We start from the raw sequence: 9,516 nt of genomic DNA on the forward strand, positions 1-9,516 counted from the left end.
AAGAAGGCTAGCACAAACTGGGATACAGATCGAAAGAGGCGTAGGCCTCCTGCCTGGGATCCTCCTAAACTACTCCTGGTCGTCGTCAGCGGCCTGCACGTAGTAGTAGGCACCTCCGGTGTAGTAGGAGTCGTCGTCGACGGTGGCGTCAAGCTCCTGGGCTCCAGCATCTGGTTGCGACAACCAGGAAGAAAGGAAAAGGGGGAGCAAAGCAACCGTGAGTACTCATCCAAAGTACATACGCATGTGTATATGTGTAAAGGGGCCATATCGATGGACTGAACTGCAGAATGCCAGAATAAGAGGGGGGTAGCTAATCCTGTCGAAGACTACACTTCTGGCAGCCTCAATCTTGCAGCATGTAGAAGAGAGTAGATGGTAAGTTCACCAAGTATCATCGCATAGCATAATCCTACCCGGCGATCCTCTCCTCGTCGCCCTGGGTGAGAGCGATCACCGGGTTATATCTGGCACTTGGAAGGGTGTGTTTCATTGAGTATTCGGTTCTAGTTGTTATAAGGTCAAGGTACAACTCCGGGTCGTCCTTTTACCGAGGGACACGGCTATTCGAATAGATAAACTTCCCTGCAGGGGTGCACCACATAACCCAACACGCTCGATCCCCTTTGGCCGGACACACTTTCCTGGGTCATGCCCGGCCTCGGAAGATCAACACGTCGTAGCCCCACCTAGGCACAACAGAGAGGTCAGCACGCCGGTCTAAATCCTATGCGCGCAGGGGTCTGGGCCCATCGCCCATTGCACACCTGCACGTTGCATACGCGGCCGGAGAGCAGACCTAGCAACCTCCATTTCAAAGGAAGTTGCGTTACGCGGTCCAACCCGGCGCGCGCCGCTCAGTCGCTGACGTCACGAAGGCTTCGGCTGATACCACGACGTCGAGTGCCCATAACTGTTCCCGCGTAGTTGGTTAGTGCGTATAGGCCAGTGGCCAGACTTAGATCAAATACCAAGATCTCGTTAAGCGTATTATTTGAAGTATCCGCGAACGCCGACCAGGGCCAGGCCCACCTCTCTCCTAGGTGGTCTCAACCTGCCCTGTCGCTCCGCCACAAAGTAACAGTCAGGGGCCGTCGGGAACCCAGGCCCACCTCTACCGGGATGGAGCCACCTGCCCCTTTAGCCCCCATCTCCGAACAGTATCATAAGTAATGTAACAGTATATAGTATATAGCATATGCCCGTGATCACCTCCCGAAGTGATCACGCCAGTAGTATAGCATGGCAGACGGACAAGAGTGTAGGGCCACTGATGGAACACTAGCATCCTATACTAAGCATTAGGATAGCAGGTAAAGGTATCAACAATTGTAGCAACAATGATAGGCTATGCAGCAGAATAGGATTAACCGAAAGTAGTAACATGCTACACTACTCTAATGCAAGCAGTAGAGAGAGAATAGGCGATATCTGGTGATCAAAGGGGGGGGGACTTGCCTGGAAGCTCTGTTGCACAAGAAGAAGAGTCGTCGGTGACGTAGTCGTACTCGGTGGCATCAGCGCCGGTCTCGGGGTCTACCGGGGAAGAAGAGGGGGGAAGAAACAGTAAATACGGAGCAAACAAAGCATCACAAAACATAAAGAGGCAATACGCAGTGCTAGGTATGCCCTAACACGGTAGGAGGTGATACCGACGAAGGGGGGAAACATCCGGGAAAGTATCCCCGGTGTTTCGCGTTTTCGGACAAATGAACTGGAGGGGGAAAGTTGCGTGTTTGCTATGCTAGGGATGTGTGGCGGGCGAACGGGCTGCGTATCCGGATTCATCTCGTCGTTCTGAGCAACTTTCATGTACAAAGTTTTTCCATCCGAGCTACGGTTTATTTTATATTAATTTTTAAAGTTTTTAAATCATTTTCTAATTAACAAAATTAATTTATTTAGAAAATGTAATTATGACATCAGCGTGATGTCAGCAGTCAACCATCTGTTGACTAGGTCAATAGACGTGTGGGTCCTGTTCGTCATAGACTAGACTAACTAATCATGATTAATTAGTTAACTAAGTGATTAGGTTAATTAATTAATAATTTTATTATTATTATTATTTTTAATTCTCTCTTTTTTTTAAACGTTCTAGGGGCGGGGCCCCACTTGTCATTGGCCCCAGGGGAGCCCTAACGGGCGAGCACTAGCGGGCGAATGGGCGTGGGGCATTGGGCGCAGCAGGCGAGCGGCTGCAGAGGCCGGTCGGGCGCGAGCTCGCGGCCACGACGCGGCAGGGGGAGGTTGGCCGAAGGCGGGGCGGTCGGCGGCCGGCAGCAGGGGGGCGCGGGACGTGCGGGCGGCAGTGGGCACCGGCAGCGTCGGGCGCGGGCGCGGCTTGGTGCGGTGGGGCTAGCGGGGCAGCGATGCGGGGAGCGGGAGGCAACGCGACGGGCGCTGGGGTGGTGGACAGGGGAGGCTGGACGAGGCCACGACGGGCACGGGCCTCGGCGGCCAGAGCGGGGGGAGGCGCGCGGGCAGCGCGAGGGAGCAGCAACGGCTTGCCGGGGCGAGCAGGAGGGGGGGGGGCGCGAGCGGGGCGCCGGTCCAGGCGCGCGGGAAGGAGGCCACGACCGTGAGCGCGTGCGTATGGGGACAGGGAGAGAAGAGGCCGAGGGCCTCACCGCGGGAGTGTAGGGACTAAGGCAGCGGTTGTCGAGAAGGAGGACAGGGACGATGTCACGCCCAATATGCGACCCTATCCAGAGGAACTCGAAGGTCCCACCAAGGATAGACCCCCATATTGAAACGCTTTTGCAAGGTGGATATCATTACATCAACATTACAAAATAGATGGGGATACATACAAAAGGCACAAACGCCCCAAGAATACACCAATACATCATACATAAGATCAACACCCGACTACGGATGAAACACAAACAGAAACTCAAACGACATCCACCCTGCTAGCCCAGGCAGCCGACCAGGAACCTAACCCAAGATCGACGAAGAAGAAGAAGGAGAACTCCAACACAAGTAAACATCGCTCCTGCGTCATGATCATCGCAATACCTGTACCTGCAACTGTGGTTGTAGTAATCTGTGAGCCACGAGGACTCAGCAATCCCATTACCATGGATATCAAGACTAGCAAAGCTTAAAGGGTAAGGAAGGGGTAAAGTGGTGAGGTTGCAGCAGCGACCAAGCATGATATGGTGGCTAACATACGCAAATAAGAGCGAGAAGAGAAGCAACGGAATGGTCGTGAAACTAGCAATGATCAAGAAGTGATCCTGAACTCCTATTTACGTCAAAGATAACCCAGAAACCGTGTTCACCTCCCGGACTCCGCCAAGAAGAGACCATCACGGCTACACACGCGGTTGATGCGTTTTAGTTAAGTCAAGTGTCAAGTTCTCTACAACCGGATATTAACAAATTCCCATCTGCCACATAACCGCGGGCACGGCTCTCGAAAGTTTATACCCTGCAGGGGTGTCCCAACTTAACCCATTATAAGCTCTCATGGTCAACGAAGGATATTCCTTCTCCCGGGAAGACCCGACCAGTCTCGGAATCCCGGTTTACAAGACATTTCGACAATGGTAAAACAAGACCAGCAAAGCCGCCCGATGTGCCGACAAATCCCGATAGGAGCTGCACATATCTCGTTCTCAGGGCACACCGGATAAGTCAAGCTACGAGTAAAACCAGTCCTCATGTTGCCCCGAGGTGGCCCCGTAGGTTGCTCGGTTCGGACCAACACTCGAAGGAGCACTGGCTCGGGGGGGGGGGGTTAAAAATAAAGATGACCCTTGAGTCTGCAGAACCCAAGCGAAAAAGGCTTAGGTGGCAAATATTAAAACCAAGGTTGGGCCTTGCTGGAGGAGTTTTATTCAAGGCGAACTGTCAAGGGGGTCCCATAAATCACCCAACCGCGTAAGGAACGCAAAATCAAGGAACATAACACCGGTATGACAGAAACTAGGGCGGCAAGAGTGGAACAAAACACCAGGCATAAGGCCGAGCCTTCCACCCTTTACCAAGTATATAGATGCATTAATTAAAATAAGAGATATTGTGATATCCCAAAAATATCCATGTTCCAACAAGGAACAAACTTCATCTTCACCTGCAACTAGCAACGCTATAAGAGGGGCTGAGCAAAGCGGTAACATAACCAAACAACGGTTTGCTAGGAAAGGTGGGTTAGAGGCTTGACATGGCAATATGGGAGGCATGATATAGCAAGTGATAGGTAGCGCGGCATAGCAATAGAGCGAACAACTAGCAAGCAAAGATAGAAGTGATTTCGAGGGTATGGTCATCTTGCCTGAGATCCCGCTAGGAAGAAGAACGAGTCCATGAAGAAGACAAACGGACGTAGTCGAACGAATCCTCACAACTCCGGAACGAAACCGAAGCTAACGAGGGAAGCAAACCGGAAAGAAGCAAACAACATGGTAAACAACCATCACATAAACATGGCATGATGCGCAACCAAGTATGATGCATGTCCGGTTTAAAGATGCATGGCATGGCAAAGTGCAACAAACAACACTACAAATTAAGTGGAGCTCAATATGCAACGAGTTGCATATTGACGAAACACCACATACGATTATTTAGTTTTCTCCCGTTTATGTACCCAACAATATTAAATGTTATTGAACATGGCAAGGGGTGAAGCATAAGTAAACTAACTATTTAGGCAAGTTAAATGAGGCCGGAAATAACAAACAACAATTCCGGAAAATCCCCACATGCATATTTTGGATATGGTACTGTTCTACCTAAAACCATATTTTATTGTTGTTAAACAGTAAAACAAGGTGCACCAAGTTAATCTATGCATTTTTATACCCCATTTACATATAAAGTTTATTAAATTCGGAGCTACGGTTATTTAGTTATGAAATAAAACATTTTAGCATGGCATTTATACAAAATTAAACAAACAGCAGGTTTAAACATTTTTAACATGGATGAAAGTTGGATATTATGAAACTAGATGAAATTCTTAGCATTTTACATATATAAATTATTTACATATGATGCATGGTTAATTAGTTATTAGATGCATGAACACTAGGGGTTTTTCTGCAAAACTGTAAATCTGGGATAATTGCTAAAATCGCAGAAGGAAAAAAAACATGGATCGGGCCGAATCTGGATACTGCACTGGGCGGCTAGACTGCTCACCTAGCTGGGCTCGGCCCAGATCGGTAGAGGTGGGGGCTGGGCCACGGGTAGCAGCTGGGCTGGAGGCAGGTCGGTGGAGGAGGCAAGCCGAAGCGGTCGAGCTGGTGGCCTAGGCGACCGGTCAACGCCAGGCGAGCGAGCTGCAGCGGCCGGCTCGTCTCGGCTCACGCGAAGTAGAGGTGCGGCGAGGCGGGACTTGAGCGGCTAGAAGCCTGAAACGGCAGCGCAGCGGCGGGATCTGGCCAGGAAGGGCCGTGGCTGGAGGAGGAGGCGGATCCAGCCGGATCTGAGGCGGGGGAGGGCGCGGACGGCGTTGAAGGCCGACAGTGTCTACTGCTCGTTGCAGGGGAAGCAGAGGACGAAGGCGGACTTGGCGCGACAGCGGTGAGCGAGCGAGGCCTAGCGAGGGGCGGAGCTTGACGGATCCGGCCGCGGGACACCAGTTCCTGGCGGCCGCGTGGCGAACTGGAGCTCGGGAGGCATCCATGGCGGCCGTTGGCGACGGGAACCTGAGGGAGTTCTCTGTTTCAACGAGACAGAGAGAGAGAGGGTGAAACACGGCAGAGAGATGGGGAAGAAAGGGAAGGAGAGCAGGAGAGAGGGCGAGGGAGTCTGGCCTGGCGACTTGGGATCGAGATCATCTCGATCTGGAGGTCGGGGCGCCATGGGGCTGTACGAGCTCGGGGACGGGGCTCATGGCTGACGACGGGAGCGAGGAGTCCCGCGTGTGCTCGGCACAGCTGGAGGCGTGGTGGAGCTCGAGGCCGGAGGGCTCGGGCGCAGGAGGGGCTTGGGTTGGCCGGCAGATGATCCCAAAGTGGGAGGAGGCTGCAGGCTTCGGTGGTTGGCTGGGCGAGGGGATTGAGGAGGGACATGGGGGAGCGCTGGTTGGTGGATTGGATCGGGATGAGATCCCGAGGAAGACAGTGGCGGCGGCCGAGAGGGATCGATGGGACATGTCCCTAGATTTTAGGGTTGGTCTTTATATAGCAAGTGGATTTTTGGATAGAGGTCTAATTGGACCCTCTGATTTAGATCGGGCGGTCGAGAAAAATAGGCTAGGGAAGCCCAAATAAGAAGCCAGAGATATTTTGTAGATGTTAGGGGATGATCCGGACCCATTGGTCATGACAGAGCGGGTCGGGTTCGGGACAACTTCCGGGCGCGCGCGAGGGGGTCAGTGCATTGTGCAGAGAGGGTCAAATGGTCAGACAACAAAAGAACGGTTGGACGGAGAAAGGTCAACGGAGGCGAGGAGGGACGCGGCAACTACGAACGGATGCAAACTTTATGAAAACATGCAGATGCAATGTGCCTGATGCTATGATGAAATGCAACATACAAATGAAACACACGGCGGCCACACAAAACATGGAAGGCATCTGGACGAGATCTAAAGATGGCACCGGAGAAAAACGAAAGAGGAAGAGAAGAGGTAAAGCTAAGTTGCTTCTTTGACAAACGAGTGAAACCACGAACCTTGAGAGATTGAACGAACGAAAAGAGAGAATACAAGGGAGATGAACGAGATTAAAAACACTCCGTTATCAAAGAGGAACAAGGAACATTGCGAGAACCTTTGTAGGTTGAAGGACATGAAACAAGAGCTTAACGGATCAAAATTAATATGAACGCACACCGGTAGAAAAGAGAAACAAGGAACAAGAATGACATAATTTGGACAGCACTCCGATAGAAAATGGAAGGAATTAACATGAACTTGAGAAGATGGGATGATACTTGATGAAATAAACAACACACTGCCTCCAGAACTATTGAAAAAATGGCACAAGGGGTAAGAAATATTTCAGACCGCACTCTGGTTGAGGAAGGAGGCAAAACTTGATAAGATGGGAGAGCTCGAATGAAAACACGACACTCCGGTTAAATGGATAAGCAATCTCCAAAATGAGATGATGGGCGAATATAACAACATCCCAAAGCCTCTGGAATGAAAGGATAGAAGCTAGATTGTTGTAAAGAAAGAAGGGAGAAACAACTGACAGTTTCTATCACACTTGAATTTGAAAAGCATCCTTACAAAGAAGAGTTGAATGGAGTTGTTGGAAAACAAACAACGAAAAGAATAAGCTTGTAGTGGGCTTATGGAAACAACTCAACATTGTGAGGTGAGAAACGGCCACTAAAGGAAGCCATTGGTTTGAGTGAGAGCACCAAGGCGATGAAAAACTTCTTTCACCAAGAGGATAGGAGAAAACTTGGATCATTGATAAGCACCATAATAGCAACATTCCTTAGGGAAGGCTTTAGGTGAAACATGACACAAGATAAATCCAACGAAGAGATTGGTGGATTTAAAATATCTCATTCTTGACAACATGTGAATCATGAAACGCGAACTCAAATTGTCAAGAATGACATAACACCACCTCAAATGATAAGGTAGAACGAATTGCACTTTAGAATGCAAGATGAAGAATGCTTGGACTCCACAAAACAAAACATGTGTTGAGCACCATGTTTATTTTGAAGTATGGCTTGACGGATCATAACTTCGAGAGAAATCTTGAAGAACAATTGAAAAATGAAAAGAATCCTTGACGAACCACCATGTAGAGCCTCCATGAAGAACTCCGGCAAAAAGGATGATAAAACGAAAGAGAAGTTGAGAACACAAGGTGAAGCCTTGCGATGATTTAGATGGAACTTCGCGACGAGATAATGCGGAAAACTTGGAACTCCGGAAAAGAAAAAGATGAAGCCTCTCGAACCGAGAAATGTGACATGATGAACAACTCTGGAAAGAAGAAACTAGATCACTTGGATGAAACCATAATAAGAATTGCGTTATGCATATCCTTCACCAATTTAAATTGATGACAAGCAACGGATTTGGCATACTACGTATTCTCGTAGAAAGGATTAAGATAGATATAGCGCAAACTTGAGAAGGACTTCAACGAACCACCGGTAACAATGGAAGAGAATTTGGAAAGAACGAATGAATTGATACGATAACAACGGAAGATAATTCTTGAATGAACCACCGTAAAAATTGAAAATGAATGAAGAAAAGATAAAGAAACACCGGGAAGAATTAGAAAATGAACGAAGATACTTGAGAGATTAAGATACATGAGAACGAAGAGATCATGAACTGATTAGAGGATATCTGAAAGCTGAGAATGAATAATTCTGAGATGATGGGCTCCGGAGAATCAAAATGAAAAGACTCCTGAATTGCTCTGGATGGGTGAAAAGAATTCTCACAATCGAAAACAATTTTGAGAGGATGGCATGAAGCTAGAACCATGAATCTTTGGAAGAACGGGTAAGGATTTAAGAGGAACTCCTCTTCGGTCTTCAAAATCCGAGAATGATGACGAGAAACACCACCATGAATTGTTGAGACACTCTGGAACAATGGATAATAGAAACGATGAACCAACGATGAAAATGTTTTGAAAGCGATCTTGGAGAAGGAATATGACTGATGAGAATTCACTCTTACGACAAACTTGGAGAAGAATTTGAGAGTAGCTCCGAAAAATTAGAAGAGTCAGGTAAGATCCTGGGAAAAGACCTGTGGGTTATTGGCCCACTGAAAAGAAACACCGTTGGAAAGGATTGTTGAATGGGAAATGATGCACCGGAACAATTGAAAGATTTGAATGAGGCGACAACCTCGAAATAATTGAATGCAAACATGAATCTTCTGAGATGACTTCATCACTCCGGAATGATTAAACTGGCGAGAGGTGAACGAGCAAAGAAAGCACTTGAGTCGAGGACAGGAATATGATCAACATCGAAAAAGCTTGAATTGAAACCACTGGAAAGAAAATGAGACGAACAATGATGAACTAGACGAGAATCCACCGGTTGAGACAACTGAGGAAAGACTGAAGATACTCCGCACGAATGAAATTGATGCTCGAAAGAGACTTAGGCTCCGGGAATAAGAGGGTGGGAGGGCGGGAAAACAAAGGCAACTTGGAAGGGAGAACCGACGAATAGCTTGAAGAGAAAACACCGGTAGAAAGAATGCAAAGGCTTCGTACGAGTAGGATGGATACTCGATTTCGGACTCCGGTTCCGAGAAGAAGGGTGGGCGGGTGGGAAAAACAAGGACAACTTCGGACAGGGAAACAACATCGATTGAAAAGAGCTGAGGATTGATCTTGCAAAAGATGACAAGGATCGAAACCACTCGAAGAGAAATGCGCCGGATTGAAAAGAGAAAGGACAACGAACGAAAAACTAACCGCGTGATCCTAAAAAAAATTGAAGGGGAAGAGGAATAGTTCAAAACACATACGTCAAGATTTCTCACCAGAGCGACGAAGGGGCAGAGGAGTAAAAAGAATTCCTACTCTCCGATATAACTAGACTCCGAATTTTTTT

This window comes from Aegilops tauschii, chromosome 3 (assembly GCF_002575655.3).
Source record: "Aegilops tauschii subsp. strangulata cultivar AL8/78 chromosome 3, Aet v6.0, whole genome shotgun sequence".
In the NCBI taxonomy this organism is placed as follows: domain Eukaryota; kingdom Viridiplantae; phylum Streptophyta; class Magnoliopsida; order Poales; family Poaceae; genus Aegilops; species Aegilops tauschii.